We start from the raw sequence: 14,263 nt of genomic DNA, 5'->3' as shown, positions 1-14,263 counted from the left end.
GCCGAATGTATGAGACAGACACTGGTGCAAGGAAGATACAACTAAAGCAACAGATTCACAGTGTAACACGAAGGAATAGGAGTATACATGAGTATGTTCAGGAAATCAAGGGTTATGCAGATTCTGTAAGATCCCTGTTCCCACCGAGCAACGGATTTGGGGTACTGGCAGCGGAAGTAGCGCTTCTCGCGCGGGACAGGGGTCCCACACTCGGGGCCTCGCCCACGGATATCCGGATAAGAGACTAATCCGTCGGTTGTTCCAAAACCGAACCCGGAAAAACTTTCTTAACCGGAAGCACGGGCGATTCCACCAGGATAACTTTTTACTCTAATGTAGTCAAGATCATTTCTGATCGAGATGATCCAATTACATCTATAAGATACTTAGTCAGTTCAAGGAAGAAACTTGCACTTGGATCATTGGGATCAACGCTTTTTTCCCCATTCAAGAGGCACAGCCGTTGATTCCTATCCATAGAACAGTTACTGTCCGGGATTTTTTTTTGATTTTTTTTTTTTCTATCGTAAAAACAAAAGTTTGAGTCTCGATTTACGGATCCATCAGTCCAGCCTAACCCCATCCAGTCCCATGGGTTAGCCAACCGCCCAACCACTGTAGTGATGGGATCCAATTAAGAATTTGGTTAGGTTTTGTCCCGGGTACCAAGGAAAAGAGTTCCAAGGCCCCCTAGCCGGATGTTCATGCAAAATAAAACTAGTCACACCACTCACACACCCAATATGAAATTGCCTTTTTTCAACCAGATTCAACCAGTTTAAAACAATCCTTTAATAAAACCATAGTATCATTGATCACCATCTTCCAATTTATCCAATTGATTCTTAATTTCCCATCATTCCTTCATCAGAGTATCTATGGCATCATTGGCAACTAGAACGCTCAGGAGCCGTTTCGATAGTTCCTAGCCCATAATACTTGGCAATATAATCACTTAACAAGATGGACTCTCGTTGAAGATCAGCAAGATCAACCAACAGATCCATGTAAGGAGCCATGGACTCATCCATTGAAGACCAGCAAGGTCAATCAACCAGATCCATGCTCGATTTCAGAAAACAACTCCAACTCTGTTCCAATATCTTCCTCGACGCACGCGTGGGTATCCTAGGCAACCCAGAGCCCGAGCACCGTATGGTCAGCACCCTCTAGGATCCTTCGCAGGTAACCTAGCGCTTCACGCATAGGCCGCTTCCTTGGCCCCTCATCCACCGTACCGGAAGCTCACCATTTTAATCGCACCGAGGCTGGTCAAGACCTCGGCCGACCTTGCTACGCGAGACGTCCTTCATTGACTCCCCGTCAGCAGTTGCAACTTTCTCATCACGACCTTAATCACAAGACGGTCAAAATGCTCCCCCCAGCATTCTTGACATAAAACAATCATTTACAGACAGCATTTACAAACAGCATTTACAAACAGTTTACAATACAATTTCTATTTTAACTTTCATTTTGCCACATTATCCCTCCTCAATCTACATTACTTATTCCATATTCCATTTATATGTATACTCATCCCATCACATCATTTCCATCTCATCACTTCAGATTCCCTCACATCACAATCGTATATTCACATCCATACATCCACAACTATATGCGTACATTCACATCTACATGCATACATCTACATCCCTATGCATACATTCACATCCACATTCACATTCACCTCCATACACCTACATCTACATGCATACATCCACTCCACATTCACATCCACATCTATACATCTACATCTACATGCATACATCTACATCCCTATGCATACATTCACATCCACATTCACATTCACCTCCATACACCTACATCTACATGCATACATCCACTCCACATTCACATCCACATCTATACATCTACATCTACATGCATACATCCACCTCTACATCCACATCTACGTCTATACACCTATATCTACATGCATACATCCACCTCTACATCCACATCTACGTCTATACACCTACATCTACATGCATACATCCACCTCTACATCCACATCTACGTCTATACACCTACATCTACATGCATACATCCATATCTCCATTCCCATCTACATCTATACATCTACATCTACATGCATCCATCCACCTCCACATCCACATCTACATCTATACATCTACATCTACATGTATACATCCACATCTCCATTCACATCTACATCTATACCTCTACATCTACATGCATCCATCCACATCTCCATTTACATCCTCATCTACACATCTATTTCTACATACATACATCCACGTCCCATGCATACATCGACCTCCACATTCACACTCACATCCATACATCTACATCTACATGCAACATCCACATCTCCATGCATAATAAAATTCTTTTAATTTATCTAGGATGATAGTTCCTAGAATATGGTAGGAATTCCTCTTTTTATACTTTGAATGAATTTATTTTATGCGTAATTTCTATAAAAATTTTGCCATAGCTCCGCTACTATGACTGATAAATCTCAATTTTTTTCTAAGGGATAAAGCTCATTATTAAAGAAATAATTAGAATGGTCCCTAATTGGATCATCAATCCATAATGGTCTCTAATTGGATCATTAAGAAAACAATTAGAATGGTCTCTAATTGGATCATCAATCCACAATGGTCTCTAATTGGATCATTAAGAAAACAATTAGAATGGTCTCTAATTGGATCATCAATCCATAATGGTCTCTAATTGGATCATTAAGAAAACAATTAGAATGGTCTTTAATTGGGTCATCAATCCATAATGGATTGAATCATCAATGTGCATAAACTAAATGCATAGCAAAAAGCCATTAATTTGGCCTCAAGCATAGCTTAATCTTGGATTAAGGAAAAGCTTTATGAAAAGCTTCATTTGGATTGAGAATGGGTCGTGAGTATGATCATTTCTTGAGTGAGAGAGAGAAATTATAAAAACCATTAGAATTTAAATATAAGTGAAAATTAACTTCTATAGCATTTATTAAATTATGTAACTCTTCACTACTATTCACCAATTAACTTCAATAGCATTTTTAAAAAAAACCATACCAATTAAACTTCTCAAGCTTGAGAGGGGTTGAGAAGAGAGAATCATTGAGAAATCATAGAAAAGATCAACATTCAATATACTTACCTTATGATTTGCTTGATTCTTTATTCACGGTAGAGGCCCCCAACCAATCAATTGGTTTAGTATGTTCATGGAGCCACCAATGGGGATTGAAGAAAGAGAGAAGTGTCAAAAACTAGTGAATTATTAAAGAATTCACAGTTCTTGGCTTAGGTGGAGTAACATAGCATAAGACACTATATATTTTGGCTTAGATGGAGTAGAGTAACAAGGCATAAGACTCTATCTAATTTGGCTTAGGTGGAGTAGAGTAACAAAGCATAAGACTCTATCTAATTTGGCTTAGGTGGAGTAGAGTAACAAAGCATAAGAGACTATATTTTGGCTTAGGTGGAGTAGAGTAACAATGCATAAGACATTATTATTTTTTTCAACAAGGGGAGGCTTCTATTTATAGGAAAATTTGAGCTCCTAACCAAACAAACTGATTCTAGAATTTTCCAAGTCAGTTTGGTTGAATTTGGACTAGATTTGGACCTAGTTTGGTTACTTTTTGATTCGGTTTGGTTCCATTTTGATTTGGTTTGGTTCAAGAGAGATGAGAGATAAAAATATCACATTATTTTTGAGTTTAAAACTCATTCAAGCATGTGAAATATGCACCTCCTTTAAAGAATTCCCCTTCCTTACATATGTGTCAAAATTTTATTGCTCATAGTTTTTTACTAATAAACCTTGTACATTTTCAACTCTTCATCTTATGTGAAATGTGCACCTCCTTTAAAGAACTCCTCTTCCTTACATATGTGTCATAGTTTTTTTTTCTAATAAACCTTGTACATTTTCAACTCTTCATCTTATGTGAAATATGCACCTCCTTTAAAGAACTCCCCTTCCTTACATATGTGTTTATTTACTAATAAACCTTGTACATTTTCAACTCTTCATCTTATGTGAAATATGCACCTCCTTTAAAGAACTCCCCTTCCTTACATATGTGTTTATTTACTAATAAACCTTGTACATTTTCAACTCTTCATCTTATGTGAGCATTTACTCAATTTTTGGGTATCTTCTTTTACAAATTGGATTTATCTCCTCCCTACACATGGATTGATGCTATTGGCCCATAGGAACCTTAATTGGACCATAGTCTAAAGATTTATGAAAATCTAGACCCTTAGGCTAAGGTTCTTTATACCTATTTCCAATTAATTCCAATTGCACATTGGAAAATTCTTTTTAAATTTCTGTTTCAGGGGAGCTCATCTGAATTATAAGAGATATTTTTCTATCCAGAATTATTCAGAATCTGAATATTCTCTCTCTAGAATATTTTCTCTCTCTAGGTTAAAACAGTCACAAACAAGATCTCTTATATTTCAGAAAAGGAATTGATTACAGGAGAATATACTAGACATCAAAAAGGGGTTGGGGGAGGAATCTTACAGATTCCTTGTCATCGATCCATGCCCCAATGGATGATGATGATTTGGTTGCTCTCACATTGCGTGGTTTAGGCAAAGAATACAAATCTTTTGACACTTCCATCTCAGTAAGATTGGGAGGAATGCCAGACTTTAATGAGCTTGTGTCATTGCTCATTGTGGAAGAATTGAAGCTTGGCCTTGGTGGTATGAGTGTTACAGGTGGTGCATCCTCGTCAAGCAATGATGAGCATGCAAGGAATCAGGCTTTTTACTCATCTAGAGGCTTTCGAGGCAGGGGGAGATTTACCCCTCGAGGCCGTGGAGGACGTGGTTGGAATGACAGGTCTACTCAACCACAATCAAATCAGAATTTTCAGAATTCACAGTCATCATTTGGATCACGTGGAGGTCGTGGATTTCAATCCCATAGGGGGAGATTTGGAACAGGTGCTCGTGGTAGAGGACGATGGCAAGGTCCTCAACAAAATTTGAATGGGATTGAATGTTACTATTGTGGCAAACTTGGACATTTGGTAAAAGATTGTTACAAAAAGCAGAATGATGTGAGGAATGGAAGACCACAACATGGAAATTATGCATCTACCAGTAACAATGATGGGAGTTCGAATCATCTTTTTGCAATGAAGCATGTTATGGGGACAATGGATTCTCAGAATGCTGGAGATGAGTCATGGTATATGGATTCAGGTGCCTCAAACCACATGACATGTCATGGTGAGTGGTTTGAGAAGATGCAACCATTGGATACAAATGGTTATGTGGTCACAGGAGATGATACTCAGCATCTTATAACACATGTTGGCAGTGTGCCTTTGAGGATGCATGATGGAAATGTGAAGAATATGTCTGAAGTGTTATATGTACCATCCATCACAAAGAATTTGGCATCAGTAGGCCAAATGGTTGATCAGGGATTACAAGTAAGATTCAATGAGAATGGTTGTTTTGTGGAAGACTTTAAGCATGGCTGTAGATTGATTGCCAAGGGCAAGAAGGAAGGAAGGTTGTTCAAATTGGATGCAGGCATACCAGAATTGAGCTCAGGCATGTTTTCAAAGAGCAATGGGATTATGCAGGATATTGACATGTGGCACAAGAGGATTGGCCATGTCAATATACAGAGATTAAAGAACATGCAAACAAGAGGCATTGTCAGTGGATTGCCTCGATTCAAATATGATGGACATATGCATGTTTGTGAAGCCTGTCAGTTTGGAAAGCAGGCAAGGTTGAGGTTTCCTAGAGAAGGAAACATGAGTAATAGACCACTTGAGATAGTGCACAGTGATGTATGGGACCCAGCACAAAACCCATCTATCAAAGGAAGTCTATACTATGTGACATTTATAGATGATTCAGCAAGATGACATGGATATATTTTTTGAGAGAGAAGAGTGAAGTGCTGGAAAAATTCATGGATTTCAAAGCTCTTGTAGAAAAACAATATGGCTGTTGGATTAAGTGTCTGAGAACAGATGGAGGTGGTGAATACACCTCAAAAGTTTTTGAGCATTTCTTGCGGAAGCATGGGATAAGGAGACAGTTGACATGCAGGTATACACCTCAGCAGAATGGTGTGGCTGAGAGAAAGAATCGAGTCATATGTGAAGTGGCAAGGGCAATGCTCAATGAAAAGAGCATGCCAGATTACTATTGGGCAGAAGCATGTGCTACTGCAGTGTATATCCTGAACAAAACACCTACAGCAGCCATTCATGGAAGCACGCCAGAGATGCGGCTTACAGGTTACAGGCCAGATATTGGACATCTGAAAGTCTTTGGATGTGTAGCTTATGTTCATGTGCCTGATGAAAGAAGACGGAAGTTGGATCCTAAGGCAGAGAAATGTGTATTTGTTGGATATGCATAGGATCGAAAGGCTTACAAATGTTATAACCCTCAAACTTGATGAGCTTGCTAGTTGGTACAAAGCAAGAGATGAGGGAGTCATCGACACACTTGAGGCTAATGTACCTGTGAACTTGCCATCACAAGCAAGTTCTAGCTCTACTACTATGTCTGGGCCAGCAGAAGCTGAGAGTAGTAGCAATGTACGTCCATGGTCAGGACGATTGAGGCATGAGAGTGTGAGCACTGGGAGTAGTGCTATGGATAAAGGCAAGAAGAAAGTCGAAGGAATTGGAATCACAGGCTATGAGTCCTCTAGCTCAGAGAGTTTGGATGAGGAGCTCGGGATACCTGTTGTACGTACACCTGGTGCTAGGCAGGACAGATATGTGCCACCACATGCAGAGTTACAGGTGTACAGAGTGACCCGCATGCATTGCGGAGATCCCAGAGAGTCAGATATCCAGTTGAAAGATTGACATATAGGGATTTTGCTATGCACTATGCATACATGACATCTATGGTAAAGCATGTGGAACCTACATGCTATACAGAGGCTATTGGAGAGCATGTATGGCAGAAAGCCATGGATGAAGAGATGGATGCTTTGGACAAAAATGATACATGGGAATTGGCTGAGTTACCTAAAGGAAAGAATGCAATTGGATGCAAATGGGTGTATAAGGTAAAGTGCAAGTCAGATGGCAGCCTAGAGAGACATAAGGCAAGGCTGGTCGCTAAAGGATATGCATAAACTTATGGTCTTGATTATGATGAAACTTTCAGCCCAGTGGCTAAGATGGCTACAGTGAGGTCTATCATTGCACTAGCAGCACAAAAAGGTTGGGTTTTACATCAAATGGATGTTAAAAATGCTTTCTTGAATGGTGAACTACAAGAAGAGGTGTACATGGAACAGCCAGAAGGTTATGTACATCCAAAATATCCGACTTTTGTTTGCAGGTTAAAGAAAGCACTCTATGGTTTGAAGCAAGCACCTCGTGCTTGGAGTGACAAGATCAGCAGATATCTTGTCAGTATTGGATTTGTGGTTGGAAATGCAGACTCTTCACTTTATGTGAAGAAGACACATGATGGTATCGTGATGATAGTCATTTATGTTGATGATCTGATTATCACAGGTGATTGTGGGAAAGGCATTGATGAGGTTAAGGCCTCTTTATGCAAAGAGTTTGATATGAAAGACCTTGGTGATTTGAGGTTCTTTCTTGGCATTGAGGTGATTAGAACAGGCAAGGGTATATGGTTTGGTGCAAAGGCAATATGCACTTGACATGCTGGCAAAGTATGGTATGACAGCATGCAAACCAATGTTGACACCATTAGAGCAAAACATGAAGCTTAGGGCTGATTTGGGTGGTGAGCTTGATGATATCACCATGTACAGGCAAATGGTTGGTAGCCTTATCTACATGACCATTACGAGGCCAGATCTCAGTTATGCAGTTGGTTTGGTGAGTCAGTTTATGCAGAGTCCTCGTAAACCTCACTTGGATGCTGTGAGACGTATTCTGAGATACGTCAAAACTACCGTGCATTATGGTCTTTTCTATGAGGCAGGAAAAGACATGCATGTCTATGGATATACAGATGCAGATTGGGCCGGTAGTGCATATGACAGGAGATCTACCAGTGGCTATGTTTTCAGCCTTGGTAGTGGAGCTGTGAGTTGGAGCAGTAAAAAGCAACCTACAGTTGCTTTATCTACCACAGAGGCAGAGTATCGTGGAGCAGCCATAGCTGCATGTGAGGCTATGTGGTTGAAAAAGTTGCTAGATGATGTCAGGATACAGAGTGATATGAGAGTTGTCATTCATTGTGACAACATGAGTAGTATTCAGCCTGCTAGCAACCCAGTTTATCATGCCAAGACCAAACATATTGAGGTCCACTATCATTTCATCAGAGAGAAGGTGCTAGATGGGCATGTTGATTTGACATATGTGCAGACAGATGAGCAGGTTGCAGATATCTTTACCAAAGCACTTGGTAAAGATAAGCTCGAGTATTTCCGTACTAGATTGGGAGTCCTAGAGATTGACATGTCGAGCTTGAGGGGGAGTGTTGAAATGTCAAGCTCGTATACAGCTGGAGGATAGCACATGGGTGCTGACAAAGTGACAGTATGGTAGATAGATATCGTGTGGTGTGTTTATGACCGCATCCAGCTGGTCATGTGTGGTGTGGACATTACATTAGGTTTACTTTGTAGTGTGAACATAACACTATGTTGTGTTCTCCTTTGTGTGTGTGAGAGATATGGTGTCTATGGCTTCTCTCCTTCTTTATGAAGGATGGATATGGATTAGGGTTTGCTTCTCTTGTGTGTGCTGTCTCCTGCTTCTGTTTTTTATCACAAACCCTACATTGAATTTGGAGCAAAGTTGATGCATTTATGTGTGTGGAAAATCATTGGTTTGAAGCCTTCACAAAAACAGAGAAAAAGGGTCCATTGTGGATGCAATTAAAGTTGGTTTCTTGCAAAAATCACTCAATTGATGGAACGTGTACATGCCTAGGAGTGTTGGGTGTTGAGATATCAAGCTCGTCTAGTGAGGCAGTAGACACTGATGACCCGCCTGGGGGATAGGCCCCACACTTACACCACTGGCATGGTTGGTGAGATCTTGGGTGATATGCGGCCACTAGCCATTCTAGAGACTGGCATAGTTATAGCGCCAGCTCATTTAGTTGGGTTCACACTATAGAGAACCCTTGTATGTATTGGTTGAGTACCTTTCATATTATGTGTACTCTTATCTTTGTATATGGTGTGTTGACTGTTGAGTGAAGAAGAAGAATATTTTCAGCCTCTCACCTTGTGTGTTCTCTATTAGGGTTTTGTGAGTGTGTGTGTGCTTGCAAGAGCTCAAGCTCTCTTCCCCCCTGCATCTTTTCATGGTATCAGAGCCTGGTTCGTGCTAAAGGCTGAGCTGTAAGCAAGAGAACCACAAGAAGCGGTACGAGGGTAGGAGCTCCAACTACTCTTCCCTATTTGTGTTGGTGACTACACCCTTCTTGGGAGCTCTACGGAAGGCATTGGCAAACGATCTCTGATTGAGGAGCTTTCTTCGCGGGAGTAAAGCTATAGGGCAACTATATTGTCTTATCGGACAAAGTTTTTTGGGTCGAAAACGTGTTTTGGGCGCATCTGGACCTCCATTTTTCAGAAAGTAGGCGATTTCAAGCACTGCGGGTAAGTCATCGATTCTCTACAAAAATCTATTTTAAGAACTGCAGGAAGACAGATTGGCTGTGCAGACATTGTGGGTGCTGCAAAGAGATCAACAATTGCCATTGGGTGTATATATGCACATTGAGGTCACTGGTTGTGACCTCAATGTATGCACATTGAGGTCACTCGTTGTAACATTTGAGAGTACTACAGTACCGCTGCAGAAATATAGCAGTTTGTGCAATACAAACCAGAGTGTTGTTTCTGGTAAAATTGTGTGTCTGGCAAGATGTCAAATGATGGCATAACACAGATTGTGGTTGAGAAGCTTGATAAGAATAACTTCCATGCTTGGAGGTTTAGGTTGATGAATTTCCTGATGGGAAAGGGCTATTGGGACTACATAGAAGGTGAGCATGAAGAGGCACCAGAGATACCGGACATAAATCCGACTGCTGCAGATTTGAAAGAGTTTAAAGACTGGAACCAAGGAGCCAGGAAAGTTATGTATTGGCTCTCCATTAGTATACAGGACACCATGATTGGGCACATTCAGGATGCCAAGTCCCCAAGGAGGCGTGGGACACCTTGGTAAAACTCTATGAAACAAATACCAACGCACGTAAGATACAGTTGAAAAATGAACTTCATACTGTGGAGAAAAATACCATGTCTGTGAATGGCTATGCATTGAAGATAAAGGGTATTGTGGAATCCCTTGCATCTATTGGTGTGTCAGTAGATGATGATGATAAGGTGGAAGTCTGTCTACGTGGTCTCGGGTCACAATACAAGGCATTCAAGACGTCTATTCAGACTCAGGAAAACATTCCCAACTTTACAGATTTGGTGTCTATGCTGATTATAGAAGAGAAAAGCTTGGGTGAAGACCAACAGTCTTCACAAAACAAAAACAGTTCAGAGCAACAGGACTTCTACACAAGTTCAGGTAGAGGACGAGGTAGAGGAGGCCGTGGACGTGGTCAAGGAGGTGGCCGAACAGAATTATGGCCAGCAGCAACAACAATAACAGTCCCAGAATACATAACAACAACATCAACAACACACAGGTGGAAGAGGCAAATTCAGAGGTAGGGGGAGTCAAAGAGGACGTGGAAATTGGCAAAGGCAATATAATGATGCACGTGAATGCTTTTATTGTGGTAAGCCTGGACATGTGTAGGTAGAATGTTATAAAAAGTAGACTGACATGCAAAATGGGAAGGTGCAGGAGAACAACTATGCATCCTCAAGCAGAAACAATGAGGATAATGAAAGGTTCTTTGTCATGCAGCATGTCGTGAATGCCATGTCTGAAAATATTGAAGTAGCATAAAAAGATGATGTATGGTATGTGGATTCAGGTGCTTCGAACCACATGACAAGTCATGGGGAGTGGTTCAAGGAGATGAAAAACCTTAAAAGATGATGTATGGTATGTGGATTCAGGTGCTTCGAACCACATGACAAGTCATGGGGAGTGGTTCAAGGAGATGAAAAACCTTAAAAGACCAGGTTTTGTGGAAACAAGGGATGACACTGCTCATCCGATTGCCCATGTTGGAGATGTGCCATTGTCTATGCAGGATGGCAAAGTGAAGTACCTCTTGCAGATGTACTTCACGTTCCGAACATAACAAAGAATCTGGTTTCAGTTGGCCAGATGATTGAGCAAGATTTGCAGGTTCGGTTTAACCCTGATGGTTGTTATGTTGAAGACTTTAAAGACAAGGTGCAGGTTGGTTGCAAAAGGCAACAGAGTGGGCAGAATGTTTACGTTGAATGTAGACATGCCTGAAATGAGTGCTGTGATGTTTGCAAATGGTTCAGGAATTATTGCAGACACAGACATTTGGCATAAAAGAATTGGACATGTGAATGTGCAGAGAACATTAGGAACTCAATGGAGTCTTTTTGGGCCCTTTAATTTGCCATTGCCTAATGGAGGTGATTAAGAAATAGACAAATAGGGAGATTACATGTGGACTGACACCACTGGTTTGTAAGAGCCTAGAAGGTAGTGGTCAAACTTAGAATAATAGGCTAAATAGGCTCTTTTTAAATTTTCAAAATCAACTAAAACTCAAAAATTCAAAACGTATATGCATTTTTCCCCTATTTTATATAGAAAAAGATAGCTGCAGCCTGCCAGCAGCCTGCAGCCATCATTAACTAAGGCCTCCAAAGTGATAGAGGCCCAAAAACGAGTTCCCATGCATTCAATGCACATTCCCCTTCACTTTCCACTATCCCTCTCTCCCACGTTCCCTCCAAAACGCTCTCTCTTCCCCCTTTCTCATAGCAAGGCGTTGTTCACTCTCTAGACTACTTCTATTAGCTATCTACATCTTGATCTACCTCTCTCTTCACTCAGAAACCCAGATCTATAGCTATGGAAGCTTGATCTGCAACCTCCTCTTAGAAGCTATGGAAGCTTGATCCTCTGATCTGCAACCTCCTCTTAGAAGCTATGGAAGCTTGATCCTCACTTACATTTCCTTCCTTCATCCTTCTTCCTTGTCCAACCTCCTTTTACAGAGTGTAACAGCAGAGCTTAGCTATGGAAGCTTGATCTGCAACCTCCTCTCAGAGGCTATAGAAGTTTGATCCTCACTTACATTTCCTTACTTCATCCATCTTCCTTGTCCAACCTCCTTTTACAGAGTGTAACAGCAGAGCTTAGCTATGGAAGCTTGATCTGCAACCTCCTCTCAGAAGCTAGGGAAGTTTGATCCTCACTTACATCCTTCTACCTTGTCCAACCTCCTTTTACAGAGTGTAACAGTGGAGCCAAGCTATGGAAGCTTGAGTTGCAAATGCTTTGGCTCTCATAATCTTACTCATTGTCTCCTCTCATCCCCTCCAATATCCTCTTTCAAAGTGCAGTAATAGCACAGCCAAGCCCTTGGAACTTGCTCTACAACTCCTTCTCTTTTTTACATCTCCCTAGTCTAAGTTTTTTTCTCACCATTCTATTTTTCTTTGCCATCAAGGTTTATAATCTCTCTAATATATACATCTGATGTCTTCTTCTAGAGCTCGAAGGCCTCCGATCAGTATTCAATCTCTCTCTTGTAGCAGTGGTCAAGATGAGGATGGGCACTGGAACATCAAACAGTACGAGAAGTGGAACTGGATTACGATGCAGCCTAGTACAAGAGGAAGCCACAAGGTGTCAAAGCGATACGTTGATATACAAAGTCACCATTGGAAAGGGCGGATATTGGAGCTCAAACAAAATCGTGATGGAAAAAAGCTAGCTAAGGTCCAACATGTTTACAAGGCAACAGAGCTGAAACTAGCAGACCATGACCAACGTCAACGATTTCCTGCAAATTGTAAGTTATTTCACCACTTTATATTCTTGTTTTTAAATCAATTGTGTGCTAATAATGGTATACTGAGCACTGCGTTGATTGTTCTTGGGTTCCTGTGCGTAGATATTTTTCCCTCAAACTATAGTGAATGGGAGCCTATGGAGGCAATTTCAGGAACCTTTGAAGCATACCATGTGGAGCTTGGTAGTTTAATCTTTGGAGGGTGTCCAGCTGCACAACTTCTTGCACGAAACATCTTCTTCTATGAGGATACATATGTGGTTCCCACGATAGCAAATGGTACTGGAAAATTAGTTCCAAAACCTACGCCAACTCTCACATCTATTGAATGGCCAATTCCAGACAATGCTTCAGTGGCCATGGCTTGTTTGCAGATCGAAAGCAAGGTGCAAAATGCTATGAAGTGCACATATGGATCTCACAAAGCAACCATAACCTGCTTCATACCTCTACACCTCTTTGTGTACCTGTTCCGTACAAGTGACACACATCGTACCCCAACTTTATGGATTGCAAAGGGGGAGAGAGCTCTGACTTGTTTCTTATCACCTGCATGGGATAAAAAAGTTGTTCAACACAATGGAGACACCATCAGATGCGGAGTAATTGTTGAGAAGGTTGTGATGCGCTATCATATTGCTAAGCAACAGTTGTCCATTGCGTTTCCTTACAGGCGATGGAAGCTTACAAATGGAGAATGGGAGGCGTTAGACTCCGACACAACCTCTACAGAACAGGGTGTGCTACATATATCCATGCAAGGTGGGGATGTAGAAGATGTTACTGTGAATGATGATTGGTCCCTTGCCAACTTACGTGACTACTTAGTTCTTCGATTCTCACTCAGTGGTGATTTTGCTTTGATAATCAATGGTAGAGTAGTGCGCAAAAGGCAGGAACGATCTTTTCTTTGTAGAGAAATTACTTTCCCTGGCTGTGTAGCTATCAGATAACCACTGGATATGTAATCTTGAATTGAAGTAAATACAATTTCAATTTTTTTGCCTTACTGTCTTATTAAGGTTTTTCAATAGTCTTGTGCAGTTTTATTTTTTTGTGATAGTGTAAGGTTGGTCACAGAAGCATCTGTGGCGTGAGCCACTAGTAAATTGGAAATGACCTTGCGATGGAAGGATACGTTCTTGCTTTCGCATACCATTTTTTAAAATTTTTTGGTACTTACAAATTTTAAAAGTTTTTAAAAATTTTATAACAAGGTCGCCCATATATAAACGATACTTTACTCATTTACATCAATTGACAATTATCGTTCTCTCCTAACACTTGCTCTCAATTTCGCACACCTTTCTGTATCGCACACTCTCTATTTCCTCCAATCACTCATAGCATGGCACCTCTAC

The sequence above is a fragment of the Cibotium barometz genome, chromosome 12 (genome assembly GCF_041138505.1).
Source record: "Cibotium barometz isolate CiBa-2024 chromosome 12, ASM4113850v1, whole genome shotgun sequence".
Taxonomy (NCBI): domain Eukaryota; kingdom Viridiplantae; phylum Streptophyta; class Polypodiopsida; order Cyatheales; family Cibotiaceae; genus Cibotium; species Cibotium barometz.
The sequence above is the reverse complement of the archived record's forward strand: the minus strand, read 5'-3'. Positions refer to the sequence as shown.